At 45.1% G+C, this 15,604-nt stretch overlaps 1 long non-coding RNA gene and 1 pseudogene across 1 annotated transcript; both read right to left on the bottom strand.

The window, feature by feature from the left end:
* Window positions 1-345: 345 nt before the first annotated feature.
* On the bottom strand, window positions 346-4,267 carry LOC108316237 (annotated as a pseudogene).
* Window positions 4,268-12,867: 8,600 nt separating this feature from the next.
* LOC108316259 lies at window positions 12,868-13,790 on the bottom strand. Its single transcript, XR_001830259.1, has 2 exons — window positions 13,228-13,790; window positions 12,868-12,944 (listed from the first exon to the last, which is right to left on the bottom strand). It is a non-coding gene; the product is annotated as an uncharacterized LOC108316259 (long non-coding RNA).
* Window positions 13,791-15,604: the final 1,814 nt, after the last annotated feature.

The following is a 15,604-nucleotide window of genomic DNA, read 5'->3' as shown; positions in this document are numbered from 1 at the left end:
CGAGATCTGTGTTTACGCCTGTGAGTTCAGCTTCCCTCTGTGTCTTTGTGTCAATATTTTATCCGAAGCATTGTTGATCAAGATACGTAAAGGTCCCGGTGATTTTGACTGGACGCATGGCTGTCTGTCCCCTTTCCCTGCACATCCTGTGTGAGTCCCTCTCTATGTATAGAGAGGAAGTCTATATATATATATGTGTGTGTGTATGTATGTATGTGTGTGTGTGTGTGTGTGCGAGAGAGAGAGAGAGAGAGAGAGAGAGAGAGATGGCAAGGTTAATTTGGAAGGGCACAGAGTCTAGCGCCCTCGGGTCCTGAGAGTGTACTGGAGGGAAAGGGGTGGATTTCAGCAAGCTTTCTTGCTGTGTTGGCTGCTCTTGGGGAAAGGCTGCAGGCCCAGCCAGAGCTGCAGCAAGAGGATGGCATGGCATACATGCTGGGCAGCAGAGCTGCAGGACGTGGAGGGGTGTGTGTTCCAGGGGACCTCCATGAGCCCCAGCACCAGCAATCTGAGCAGGTGTGTGAGCCAGCGTGCAGTCCTGCACATAGGATGTAGGGCAGTGTGTGGAAATACCAGACGTGGAACTGGTAGTGGAAGGGATGGCTGAAGCAGATGCCAATGGAGTTAGAGGTGAAAAGGGTAGAAACGATCTGGCAGGGTGTGAGGGGCTGGGGTGGAACCTTCCTTTTGGAGGGATTCTTCCGCAGTGACAACATGCATTCCCCCACCCTGCACCACCAGTAGACGGTAAACAGCAAGAGCAGGGTGAGGTGGGCAGCCAGCAGGGCCAGGTGGAAGGCAGGTGCAGGCCGAGAGCCTCCGGGAGGAAGCCCCAGTTCACTGTCCAGCAGAACAGAAACTGGCGGCCAAGGTCAAAGGAGCAGGACAGGTAGCCATGAGCTTCTCCAGCAGGAATGGCAGCCCCAGCGCCACCTGAAGGCCAAAACAGATGCCCTGCTTAGGGAGGGCACCACGGAAGCCAAACTGTGTGAGGAGAAGAAACACTAACCCAGGGATGAAGAGCAGCACATTCATCTTCACGGAGACTGCCAGGCCCAAACAGCAGCAGCCCCAGCCCCAGTGCTGGGCCAGCAGGAGGCTGATACTGAGGCCACTGAGTCATAGAAGAGCCATAGCACAAAGGTGCAATGAACCCGGTAAGAGGCATGGCACATGAAAAGTAAGATGAAGGGAGGTAACTTGCAGGTCTGGTGGTAGATCAAGAAGACAAGCAGCAAGGTGGCCAGGAAGAGCACAGCAAAGACGTTCCGGGCATGTAAATGTCAGTGCCTTGGCCAGGGACATAGTACAGCCCCATAAAGATGGACACAAAACAGCTGGGTACACAAGTGGTCCACTGTCATCCCGCAACTGGGTAGAGTCATAGGTACCACTGATGATGCCTTCCACCTGGGCCATGCAGGCCTTCTGGTTGATGTCTGTGTCTTTCACTAATTTTCAGACTTCTTAATAGGAGTCATCTAGGTACCTGTGGAGGAACTGACACAGGATGTACAGGGAAAGGAAAAAGCCACACATCCTGGTGAGCCAGGTATGAGAAAACATGGGCAGGACTGGGCACTGTGGCTCACGCCTATGACCCCAGCATTCTTGGGGGCTGAGGCAGGTGGATCACCACCTGGAGACCAGTCTGGGCAACATGGTGAAACTCCATATCTACTAAAAGAATACAAAAATTAGCCAGGTGTGGTGATGGGCACCTGTAATCCCAACTACTTGGGAGGCTGAGGAAGGATAATTTCTTGAACCTAAAAGGTGGAGGTTGTAGTGAGCCAAGTTTGTGCCACTGCACTCAGTGAGCCAAGATAGCACCACTGCACTCCAGCCTGGGTGACAGCAGAGACTCTGTCTCAAACAAACAAACAAAAAAGAAAACATAGGCAGATAGGATCGTACAGTACAGATTTGACTCAAAAGCAACTTGTTCCAGAGGGTCAAATTGATCTATGCACCCTTCTAAAGCACTCGAATGGTAAGAATGTCACCAGACTAACCTCAAAGTAAAAATCGAAGCCCAAAAAGACTGCTCCAAAAGGAGACTCATTATCCAGAATTTCCAGGTCAATTACACATCTTAAGGGAAGAAGCCCAACAGATCTGGGAGGTGCAGGAGAAAGTTATAGAGAAAAATCACGGACTACTTCCACTTCAGTGAAACTTCTTTGAGCATCAGAGCGTCTTTTGTCACTGTATTTTTGTTTCCTTTTAAATTTGGTGTGGGTACATAAATCTGCTTCCATGAAGATTGAGTTGAACTTCTTCCAGAACTTAAATTTCATGCTAGGAATGCTGGGCTAAGGAACACCTGTGATGCTGTGGATGTCCCGGGCAGAAGGTCAGGCCGCACTCGAATGTAGAACCTCGTATCTCCTGGCCACCAGATGTGCCAACTTTGAAATGAAGTAAAATCCAGTCATCTCTTCAGTCCGTTTTAGCTGTAAAAGGAAAACAAAATCTTTGGACTCCAAACTCATTATGCCGAGGAGAAAGTTAAGCTTGGGAACTAAGTCATGCAAAAGAAAAAAAAAAGAAAGAAGAAAACTTGCCTTCCTTTTTGTTCCCACACAGATGGCTGCAATGACAGAAGGCCTCGTATCTCCCCAGGTGGCCTCCCTCCCAAATCGCTCACATGGAAATTTTTTATGGACCTTCAAATATTTCAGAATACATATCCCCTCTATAACCCATCACCCTAAAGTAGAGTTTTATGGAAACTCACCCAACAGTATAAAGTAGTAGCTTATCTTCACAGGCATAGGACAAAGACCAGACTAGAACCCTCCCTCCCTCCACCCACCCTGAAGCAAATGTATATTTGACTTCTTCCTCTGCTCTATGTTTGCCTTATCCTGTATAAAATGCAGGTTTACTGAGTGCAGATTTACAAACGCATAATTAAATGTTTTCCTACCCCCTCTTTTCACATGTAAAACGTGGATTCAGTGAGTGCTAATCAAAGCCTCCCCAGAATGTGACACTCACTTCATCGTCTACCTTCTCCCTTTCTTTTCCTCCTTCCCTTGCTACTCACTCTTTGCCCTTTAGATACTGCAGTCCTCAAAACCTTCTTTGGAAAAAGCCCCAACCACAGATCCTATTGTGACTCCTGTCTCTTTCTCCTGGACACATCCTCAGCCTTGGCAAAATAAACCTCTAAATTGATTCAGATCTGACTCGGATACTTTTTGGTTTAAATAGTCCTCTCAGTAAAGGTAATAAATTGTTTTCCTGGTTAAATGTGCAAGAACCAGGACAATCCAAGGCTTTTCACTGGACACAAGTGGGGAAAATCCCGAGCGCCAGGCTGAGGTCGCTGTGATGTGGAGGTCCTGGGAGCTGATCACAAACCACTGCTTTCTCCTGAGCAACCCAGAAGTTCAGAAGGAGTTTTTGCAAGACATACACAGATTCTTACCTACATGTACTTGAGCTGTTTTCTCTAGTTTAGCTGCCTGATAACTTGCCTCATAGGTGAACTTTTACAAAGTAAAAAGGCAGGCTTAAGGAAACAAAAAGCTGAAACCTCTTGTTCAGAGTGTGATCCAATCAGAAACCGAATTCTATTCCATTGCCATTACTAATTCAAAGAACCACTGGAATCTAAGACTGAAACATCTCCACTCCTCTGTTTCTATCCCTTACTCTCCCATACCAAGGTTTGGGGTCTTAAAAAGGAAGCCAAATTCAACAGGGACAGATATTTTAGAAGAAAAACTCATTTTATTTAAAACTTCATTTTATTAAACTCAAGGTATTTGTCCCTAGTTGATCTGATGACTCAAAGGTTTCATGTTGGCCTCCTCTGAGGGCTTTGGAAAGCCTCATATGCCCACAGAGGATGCAGCTGATAAAACAGAGACGGCCAGAGACGGCCACTTATCCCAACATCAATGGGTGCTTTCAGTTGATTCAGATGTAATTGAAATGCCCCATTTGCATTGAGTTCGCCAGTGCAGGAAAACACAGAAAAGATGTGTCGGCCTTGCCCCAGGTTATAAACAATGTCGGGTTTTCCATGAATTACATCTTATGACTGTTTCTAAATTTGAGAAAATAAATTGTATAGCCACCAATGTGTACATATCTCATTTCATCTTCATTCAGTATCCACTCAGCAGATACAAGTTAAAAACCGATGTTACAAATGAACAGAAGAGACGAAATGAACAGATCACCAGACCCAGCACAGGACAGAAGACGTTCGGGCCAGGGCATAGCCCACACTGTCCCCACCCCATCCCCTCATTGCAGCAAAAGTATGCTTTAAAACAGCACATTTCCCTGGCAGCTGTGTATTTGTAATCACCAGAAGAAATATGTCCCCCCACAATAAGCTCAAAATCATCAAGTACGTATAAAATGATTCGGTGCAGATGTTGACTCTTGTACAAATGTTGTACTATGGATTCAATTATTAAACTTTTTGTCAGACTTAATCACATAAGTACTTGAAGAACATAAATGCCCCATAGTGTGATATCAGGGTAACTGGAGTCATTCTATTAAAATGTTTAGTGTGAAATAAGGCAAAACTTTTAGACACACACACACACACACACACACACACACACACAGAGACAGGTATACACATACACACACACAGACATACACACACACACACACAGAGACAAACATACACATACACACACACACACACACACACACACACGCTAATATCAGTATCTTTAATTATTACAATTAATTAATAGAGTAGATTTTACTCAGAAGAGCTTAGTTAACAGATTTGTTTGTGGTAGAGCATTTCCCCTGCATGGAACTAGAAATATCATTGTAAATGTGGTGATTAACAACATTTCTATCTGCAGCTCAGAAAGTGTTGACACAGATGTTTGGCTAATCATTCATAGCAAATAGCTATTCCCATAAAGGCTAAGATTAGTTGGAATTGGCATGTGCTTCTTTCTTCTGTGAGTCTCATTTGATTATGGATGATGTTTTGTTAGAGTGTATCCATGCAACCTCATAAATGATGTAAAACCCAAGAAAAACACGGACTCTGTGCCAAAACCGAATTAAATACACACCAGAAAAACGTGAGCTGATTCAGGTTCAGGTACCATGAAACTGGCCTTCGTGTATTGTTGTTGAAACATTCAGGAAAACTATAAAAAGCAAGCCTGACATTAATATCAATTTAAAGTTGGCATGGCTGCCAACAGTTATTCTGCATGAAGCTCAGCTGGCTGCATCGTCTCCAGCTCGACATATGGTGGCAGCAATTGCAGCCTTCAAAAGCTGTGAAAAATGGTCCATGCAGACTGGGCAAGGAAAAGCCGTCTTATCCGTATAGATGTGCTGCCACTGTCAGCGTTCTAGTGATGAGCACAGACACTTCTGGGAGTTGGACATGGAGGTAGTTGTTCCCCCAACTTGCGCTTCGGGTAAGCAGTTTCAGAGCCTCTTATCGGTGCCATACTTCCTTCCTCCTCCCATCAACTGGCCCCAAGAGGTCCATTCAGCCTGCCACCTCTCTGCCTTCCCACCTGCTCCTCACACAGATTCCAGGAATTCCAAGAAGAACTGTGCATACAGTTACTTCTGGAGCCTCCCAAGGAATCTGGAAGTCCTCTATCTTGTTTCTCTATGCTCCACAGTCCCAGGAATGGGACTTGGGAGGACAAGGGCAAGGCCAAATCACAGTCGAGAGCACGGGGTCCTCCAAGCAGTAAAGCACCTGTTCACTTGTGACTTGAAACGCCCTGTATTCCTACGGTATGTGCCTGCTACTGGGAAGGGCCCTACCAGGTGCTGGGACAAAGACCTGGTTGTGAAATTGTTGTATAAATTTCACCTGCCTGCCTGTCTGCCCACTAGAGAACTGAAACATGGACACCAGAAAGCAAAGCCACAAAGGGAAAGCAGGTGGATGGTGTGGAGCGCTGGAACTCTTGAGTATCAGGTGGGCTGATAACCATTTACCCTGGCAAGAAAATAACTGACATCAAGGGAATCAGAGAGAATGCCAAGTTAGCTTCCCCCAGGGGAGGAGGCTAAGCCATTATCACTGTGAGTGCGCACAGCACCCAAGTTTGTGGATGAACCCCATTTTAAAGCTGAAGCCACTACTTACTATAGGAGTGTCTCATCTACAGAAAGCTGAGACTCTGACTGCCCTCTTGAGAGCTTTTATTTGTGTGAAAATATAGCATCCCCTCCAAAATTCATATTGAAACTTAATCTCCATTGTGGTGGAAGTAGAAGGCGGGGCCTTTTGGGAAGTGATTAAGAGAGCTCCACCCTCATGAATGGATTAATGCCTCATGAAAGGGCTGAAGGCAATGACCTTAAGCCCTTTTTGCCTTTCTGTCCCTTCTACCAAGTGAAGACAGAGCATTTCTCCCCTCCTGAGGATGCAGCAACAAAGCCCATCTTGGAAGCAGAGACTGGACCCTGATCAGACACTAAACCGTGATCTTGCACTTCCCAGTCTCTGGAACAATGACAAAATAAATGTCTGTTCTTTATATATTAACCACACAGACTAAGCACCTCACACAATCTTACTCCATCTCTGTCTCCCAAATGCAAGTTAAGCTGCTGCTCTGCCATGTAACTTAGCCCGGTATTCCCCAGCACTTTTCTTTAATATGCTTCTATGTATGTCAACCTCACCAAGGAACAAAAGTGGCATGCTCTTTCATTTTAAACAAAATCTGTAGGGAAGAGAGAAGAATGGGCAAGTGAACACACAAGCATTCAGAGCTTTACATCTCGTGCTGAAGGCTTTTTACATTTGTATTTATTTTCAGGCTACTTAATAGGGTCAGCTTCTGATCTTGTACATTCTTCATTACCTGATAACTCCTGGTCTTCCTTGAAGACTTGGCTCAGAAGTCAGCAACTGCAGGACCCGTTGGGCCTCTGGACATCCTTAGCCCCTATTCATGCATCTACTAGGGACTAATTAGATGGTGTTGACTCATCTTTCCTTTCCCAGCAGACTGAAGTTCTTAAGAGAGGATGACAATGCCTTTAGCAACATTTTATGACCACTGTATGCAATGGAACCGGTGGCAATGACAAAAACATTGTACATCTGCACTGCCCAGTAGGCAGCCACCGGCCACATGTGACCACAGGGCACTTGAAATGTGGACGATGTGACTAAGGAACTGAGTCTTTTTTCATTATATTTCATGTTAATTAATTTAAATGTATACCTCAATCGCTGCGCGTGGCTAATGGCCCCCATATGGGACAGTGCAGCTCCTGAAGCTCCTGTGCTGCTTGGAACAGGGTACCCAACAAAATAAACTGAACTTAGGAGCTAAAACCAATCTTAGTTCTTGGCTTAAGTGGTTAAACTTTGTGAAATATCGGGGACGCTATGCACCTCCTTCTTTACTCATTTGCCGAATATTTGACAAATTGCCTGGTGCCAACCTGGTGGGACTGCTGTGTCAATGGACTCCGTTCCATGAAGCTAGGGCCTCTCTCCAGAAGCGCATGTGAACAGAGACCTGTGTCTTGTGTGGGAAGAGCTGAAAGGAGGCTGGGTACTCCAAGCAGAAGCCCCGTACCCGAAAAGGGACCTAAGCGGGATGTGCCTGGCACGCTTGGTAAGTGAAAAGGGGAAGGCAGCAGTGGGAACAGGAGGTGTCCCAACAATGCAGAACCCTACAGGTGTTAGAGCGTCTAAATTTGGTTTGTTTGTTTTTTTGTTTTCTAATTTTTATTTTTTATTTATTTATTTTTCATTGCGTTTTAGGTTTTGGGACATCTGCATTCTATTTTAAGCATGGTGAGAAGCCACTGCAGGGCTTCGAGGAGGAGCACAACGTGATGCTCCTGAGGTTTCAAACCCTCTCCTCTGGCACCTGGGAGAACAGTAGACGTGGGTGGTGGGCAGGAAGGAAAGCAGGAGGGCAGGAGAGGGCCCATCCCAGTGGCCTAGGGGCAGAATTGGCCCGGCAGGAAGGAGGCAGGCGGAGGGACAAAGCGATGGCTGTGGCACTTTGAATCGCCTGGAGCTCTATTTCCCATGGACTGAACCCTTAGATATAGTTGTTGAGAAGAACTGGGATGGCCCCCAGATTTTCTTAAATTTTATTTCTCTCAATGGATTCTCAGCAATGAGATAAATTTAGATTCCCTGTTAAGCAAGCCACCATGGTAATTGTGCAAGTCCGATGTTTTAAATTACACTTTTATTATCTTGCTTTTCTCTTCCAACTTCTAATTCGTTCTCATCACTCTCTGGTTGTTTCTGATCTGTATCCCTTCCTCCTCACAGGACAGTCATTAAACGGCTCCGATCTCCATTAAATGGCGGAAAGAATGAATGGGTTTGGCCTTAAACACTCCTAAATAGACAGTTGGGAAGTGCTCGAAAATTAAAACCAGACAGCTTAATGATATTGATATGGTCTGTTTGACAAAATGAGCCTCAGTCCCTGGTTTCTGGGCTCAGCTTTGTCTATGACCTCAGAGCTCAGAGGGAACAGCTGGGAAGGGGAGGCAGTTGGTGACTGGGCCCCCCATCAGAGGAAACCATGCAGGGGGGCTCTTCTCCAGCCCCCGGAGTAGCTTTGCTCACCTCACGTGGAAAAAGGAAATCCAGCTTCCTCAGTCAGGACAGCCGAGGGTTCCTGCAGAGAGGAGGCTGGTGGAGGCTAAGTGGATGGTTCCCTCAGCATCTCTCCAGGACCTCTTTCCCAATGCTTCCGGAATATGGAGAGCTGCAGCCATCCCACCAACACCTTAGGCAGCCTGTTAGCACCGTCAATGTTTTTACTTGCTGGGATCTCATTGAAAACTTTACACACAGAAGAACTTTTACAACTTTGCCATCAAGAATTTAGCAAATGGGGTCAGCTATAGCCTGGGGAATACAACGGCTTGGTGCAAGGATGTGACATTCATCTCCAAAAGTCTCAGTGTGAAGATTTGGGGTTGGTAATTTCTTTCGATTTATTATTGAGAGCAAACAAAAGGTGAGTTATATTAACATCCTGTCAAGAATAGCAGTGCCATCATTGCTCGACATGTAATTGCCCTAAAATATATGGAGCACCATATAAACCACAAACAATAGGGAAGCCAAAGGGACTCTTTTAAAATCATGCATAAAATGGCAACTGTCTGACAGCTATGCCGATTCTTTTGAGCTCTAGAACAGAAGTCAGGCAGAAGGGAACGCATTTTGTCAGACAGCTTTTCCAGGTTGTCCTCGTCGGTGTCTTCGGATGGATTCTGCTCACACTAAAACAAATCTGTTCGGACTCGTGATTTCCCCAATCACACATGGATGACCCTATTAGCACAGGAAAGACCTAAAGCAAGTGCATCCTGCTGCCCCTAATGAAAACCAAGTGAGGGAGGGAGGCAAAGGTCTAAGATAACCCTGAAATCCCCCCCGGCCCCATATACGCAAATAGTCACCCACTTATTAAATTAGTTACTAATCTCGGTTCTGCTGTGAAGAGATCTTGCAAATCAAATCGAAGTCTTGAAGATGAATCCAATAAATTGACTTCAAGGTACAGAGATTATCCTGGTTGGACCTGACCTCATCAGGTGATGCGGCTCTTCCTGAAGAAAGATATTTGAGGGAGACAGGGATTCAACATGAGGGAGATTCTCTACTGCTGGTTTGAAGATGGAGGGGCCCATGCAGTAAGGAATGTGGGCAGTGCCTAAGAGCTGGAGCTCTCAGCCCTACAGCTAGGAGGAACTGAATTCCACCAACAACCTGCATAAGGCAAAAACAGACCCTTCCCAGAGTCTCCAGAAATGAAAAATGCCCAGCCAGCACCCAAATTCACTACACAAAACCCTTAGCAGAAGATCCAGACTCGTTTCACCCTGACTTCTGACCTATAAGATCTATGAGCTAATAAACGGCTATTGGTTTCAGTAATTAAGTTTGTGGCAACTTTTACACAGCAAAGGAAAACTACAAAATATGTTTGAGAACCAACGGAAAGATTGCTAAGCAAATGCCATGGCCACACAGCATCCAGGGTCTCAGCCTCGGGTTCCTCAGCATGCTGGAGTGGCAATGCATGTCTGCCACGCCTCATTAGGAAGGGGCGAGGACCGCCGAGAAAATGCTTAGAACGCGCTCATAAAAATAGCAGCTGTCACTAAAGGTAGAATAAATCCTATTCTTGTTGTCAAAGAGCGTAAATAATTACAGTTGTTCTCGTTTTCACTGTTGGAGACATTTCATTTTTTTCACAGTGTTGTTTGAAACAATAATAATATGAAGAATATAGCGTTTCCCCGGCAGCAGTGCTCAGAAGGCAAGCATTCACTGAGATGTTGATGGTTGTCTCTTGAAGAAGGGTACGAAGGTCTAATAATCATCACATTCTGGGAGAGTCACCGGATATCAGAGATTAAAGGTCCTGAGAGGTCCTGCAGCAGAGGAACTTGCTAGGTATTATCTAACTTGGCTCTTTTTTCCTCACTGACCCAAAAAGCACTCTCCTCCAGCCGCTCGGCTGAACCTCATGGGACTAGAGTGGTCCGTGAAACCCAATTCGAGGAGCTGGTTGAGAAGCTAATAAACACAAGCCAGGGAACTAAGATCTGCTGACTCTCCGTAGCAAGCGATCTGGTCCTTCCATCATGTGGGGCTGTGAGAGACCCTGCACCTCATCTAGTGCCCAGGCCTCTGCCAGCTTTCAGACACCTGCCCTTTGTCCTTGGGACTTAATATTCCAATCACTCTGGGAAAAGGAAAATAAGCTCTGGTAACAGTACCTAAGGTGAGCAGCGCTGCCCTTAAATACACAGGGAAATGTGTACCTGCAACATGTTCACTAAGAAGTTAAAGGCATTTTTAATGGGAACGTATTTGGCTAGATAAGAGAATGAAAAAATCACTGTCCTCAAAAGAAAAACACACCTTTAAACTTATCCAAATCCTATAAAAATAAACACTCGATCTACTTGCAAATAAAAGATGTGACTTTTAAAACAAGACCCACTCTGCCAGATGGAGAAGTATAATATAAATCAACAGGAATGTATATTGTATGGCCTTGGGCCAAGACAACAGGCAGGTCTAGAGAACAGAATAGACGGTCCAGAAATGGCCTCTCACACACGCGGATTCACACATAAGCACATGACCTAAAAAGATGGATTACTCAGTAACAAAGTTAAGAAAACTTGCTAATTCTTTGGTTTAAAAAAAAAGTTAATGACAAACTCTCATCTTATTTTAAAATAAATTTCAGATGGAAAATAAATTTAAGTATAACTTCTACATATATTTTTTTAAAAAAAAGCATTCATAAAGGTTTAATCCCAGGGTTAAGAAGGAACTTATCTACATAATTCCAGAAGTGAAAGCACACAAAAAAACTGATGGACTTGACAACATATACATTTCTATATTAAAGAAAAATGTAAATGAAAGGGCAAAGGAAAATGGAGAAAAATATTTGCAACATTTATGAAAGACAAATGCCTAGTGCTATACAGATGTAGGATGAATAAGAAAAAGTTTAATTCCCTGAAAGGAAAATGGACAGAGGACATATATAGGCAAAGTAAATTAAAACACAAATGGCCAATAAATATGTGAAAATATATTTGACCTCTCTGGTAATGAAATAAATGGAAACAAAACAATGAGTTATCTGCCCAATAGAGAATAAAAAAATGAGTGATAATACTTCCTGCTGGATTGGTTATGGGAAGGAACTGAATCAGTTGAAGGGAGGGTAAATTTTAAAATTTCAGGAAGGCAACGTAAGGAAACAAAATCAAAACTTGGAAATAGGCAGAAAGATGACTCTGTCTTTCCACATTCTCATTGTGGGCAACCGCTTTTGCTTTGACTTACTATTTTCTGCTGATTAGAATCTACCACAGCCGTGCGAGGGTCCCTGGATTCTCACACACAGAACACCGAGAGCAGTGCGCATGAGTCTTGTCGGGTGTTGATGCAAAGGAACGACGCCTCCTAGACTTGGAAAGGACCGCAGCCCAAGCGTCAGGGTATCCTTGTATGACTGAATGACCTTCTCCGGGGCTGTTGCGACCTCCTTCTGCACCCGGCCCCCACCCTGCTGCAGCCTCACCGCCCTGCCGCCTGTCTCACTGCATTAGAGAAATGCACCTTTGACATTTGTTCTGTATATGTTTGTATGAGAGTCATGTTTTTAACTTTTTAGAAATGACACTTCAACAGAAATTTGGCAAATATTTATCAAAGTTCTCAAATGAATACCTCTTCTCTGTTATAGTAATGTCACTTCTAAGAATTTTCCCTCTGAATAGAATTAGAAAGAGGTGGAGAGACATCAGCAAGGGAGTTCAGGTGGCTTTGTCTTATGATGATAGTTCAAAAAAAATGTCACCGGTTCTCAATCTAGGGTGATTTTGTCTTCCAGAGGACATTTGGCAATGTCTAGTGACAGTGTGGATTGTCACAGATGAGGGGAAGGGATGTATGTCTCTGACATCCAGTGGGCAGAGACCAGGATGTGAAGCCACATCCCACAGTGGCCAGGACAGTGTCCCCTAAAAGGCATGGCTGGCCCCGACTGCCTGCCCGTAGTACCAAGGCTGGGAAACTCTCACTTAATGTACCACCATGGGGATTAGGAGGAATAAATTAAAGTGGAATGTTTCTCAACCATTTTATGATTTTTTTTAAAAACTATGATATTGTCAGTGTATATTCATGTTTAGGACTTATTGATGGGTACAAACAATTATAAAATTACATTTGTGATGTTCATATAATCATAAAAATTAATACATTAAAATTTCATATGTAAAGAATATATCTTTCATGTTTTCTATAGAATGAATATATTTTTGTATGTATGTATATATAGAGAGAGAAGGAGAAAGAGAAAGTAGCATATAAAAAAACATACATTTTATTACCTATTACGGTACTTATTTTTCTACACACTTTTCAGTTCATGTATATACAAGCGCTTTCTTTCTCTCTTGTTACCCAGGCTGGAGTGCAATGGCGCGATCTCGGCTCACGGCAACCTCCGCCTCCTGGGTTCAGGCAATTCTCCTGCCTCAGCCTCCCGAGTAGCTGGGATTACAGGCATGCGCTACCATGCCCAGCTAATTTTTTTGTATTTTTAGTAGATACGGGGTTTCACCATGTTGACCAGGATGGTCTCGATCTGTTGACCTCATGATCCACCCACCTCGGCCTCCCAAAGTGCTGGGATTACAGGCGTGAGCCACCGCGCCCGGCTATACAAGCGCTTTCTTACATCCTGCATGGGTGCCTGAGGTTCCACCACTAAGAGTCTTGTCTGTAAGTGAAGAGGTCGTTAAAGCTGTTTCCGTAAAGCCTGTGCCTTGGAGACAGGGCGTTAACTCGTGCGTTGGGTATGAAGTGTCCAATTAGATTGGGTGGCATGCCTGTCACTCAGCACCGCCCTGGGACCAGGCAGCTTTGGTGACCAAGCTGGAGAGGGGCTCCTGAGCTGGACTGACCCTGAGAAGGCTCCACCTCTGAGCAGCACAAGGAGGAGATGAGGCCCTGCTGCTTTCCCTGGGGCCAGGCCTCACGTCAAGTTGCAGAAACAGCCTGAATACAGCGCCGTGGAGAGGCGGGGAGAGGGCAGGCTTGCCCATTCCAGCTTCCACCTCTGCCTCTGACCCTCATCTGTGGAATCCGAGCAGTGAACCAGAAGCCTCTGGAGTTTCTCAGTGTTATGATCCGATGAATTCCTCCTCTGTCCCCGTGATTTTGCAATGAATGGATGCTTCCCGTACTCACCAAGTGCCTGTTGAAGCTGCTTCCTTAGCACAACAGCTTTCTTCTGTTATTTTCTTTTTTTTTTGAGACGGAGCTTCGCTCTTGTTACCCAGGCTGGTGTGCAATGGCGCTATCTCGGCTCACCGCAACCTCCGCCTCTTGGGTTCAGGCAATTCTCCTGCCTCAGCCTCCTGAGTAGCTGGGATTACAGGCACGCACCACCATGCCCAGCTAATTTTTTTGTATTTTTAGTAGAGACAGGGTTTCACCGTGTTGACCAGGATGGTCTCGATCTCTTGACCTCGTGATCCACCCGCCTTGGCCTCCCAAAGTGCTGGGATTACAGGCGTGAGCCACCGCGCCCGGCTCTTCTGTTACTTTCAAATGATCACAGGCTCCCAGGAGAAAAGTTTAAGTAAACCTCTCTTCAAGTGCTGTGTCCCAAAAGTCCCAAAGAGCTGTCTACCTATAAAGCACTCTCAGGACCTGGGATGTGTGACCTCGAAATCGGGGGTCAGCCAGCGCTGCGCCCTGGGGAGAAGGAGGCCTGGGTTGCTGGCTCTGAGCTGCAGCCCCTCGTCTGGGTCTGTGCTGTTCCTTCACTTGATAACACAATTTTCCCTCATTCCTTAAGGCTCAACAGATCTTCTGTCACTCTCCATCACTGTATCCTGGGAGTCAGATGTTTGCCTGGTTTGTTAGTGCATGTGAATGCCTACCCAAAATTGCTATGTGATTTTCAAAATGCTGAATTCTGTAGATTCTTTGAAACCAGTGACTTTCACTCTTTCAATTTCCATTTCCATTGGGTTGAACTCTGAAGCATGATTGGGAGAGAAAAGAACACCTTTGTAAATAAAAAGACAAAACAAGAGAAATCTTCACAATGTCTTTAGCTTCACACACTTGTGCAAGGTTGGGGCCAGTGTTCTCCACCCTGGCACTATTGGTGTTTTAGGCTGGACAATTCTTTGTGGTCAGAGACCGTCATTCTTGTTGTAGGGTATTTAGCAGTGTCCGTAGGCTATACCTACAGGATGCCTGTAGCACTAACCTTAACCCCCACTACAGTGTGAAAGTCAAACATTAAAAAAAATCACATCTAGAGCAACACAGGGATCCATGTGCCCAGCCTTCACTGTGAAGATGCAGGAGCTGCCCAGAAGCTCATCTCTCTTCTGTGGACACGGATGCCTCCTCTTGGTGGCCTGATACGTGTGGTTGGTCCCAGACCATACTTCTGAAGAGTCATCAGTTCCAATGGGCAGTAGACCATGGGTGAAGGAAGCTGGGATGGTCTGTAAAACCCTGGTCCAGTGCATACATGCAAGTGTTACAAGTGATCCTCTTTGTGGTAGAAGTCATGACAATTAGGAGTGATACTATGTTCTTCTTTGTATTCATTCACGTAACCTACATTGTCTATGTTTATTCCGTTAGTACTTTTTTTAAAAGCTCAAGAAATGTAAGAAATGAGAGAGATGTTTCACATACTCTTCGGTGATGTAGCAAACACACCCTAAGGTCAGCCCTCCCCAGTGATCTATGTTTTGGATAATCCACTCCCCTGAGCACAAACAGGCTTGTGACATAATTCTAGATAATAGAATACGGCAAATGTGATGGTCACATCTGATGTGAGATTCCGCCTTAGCAAGTGGAGCAAGAGAGACTCCCTCTTGCTGACTTGTGTAAGAAGGCTGCTGTCCTGTAGGAAGGACTGTGACAGGCCATGTGGCAGGAACCGTGGCAGACCCTGGAATCTGAGAGTGGTTCCAAGCTGGTATGATTTCACTGAGTCTCCACCCAAATCTCATCTTGAATTGTAGCTCCCATATTTCCCACGTGTTGTGGGAGATAACTGAATCATAG

This window comes from Cebus imitator, unplaced genomic scaffold (genome assembly GCF_001604975.1).
Source record: "Cebus imitator isolate Cc_AM_T3 unplaced genomic scaffold, Cebus_imitator-1.0 Scaffold185, whole genome shotgun sequence".
Classification (NCBI taxonomy): Eukaryota; Metazoa; Chordata; class Mammalia; order Primates; family Cebidae; genus Cebus; species Cebus imitator.
Note: the sequence above shows the minus strand (reverse complement) of the source record. Positions and strands in the feature narration are given on the sequence as shown.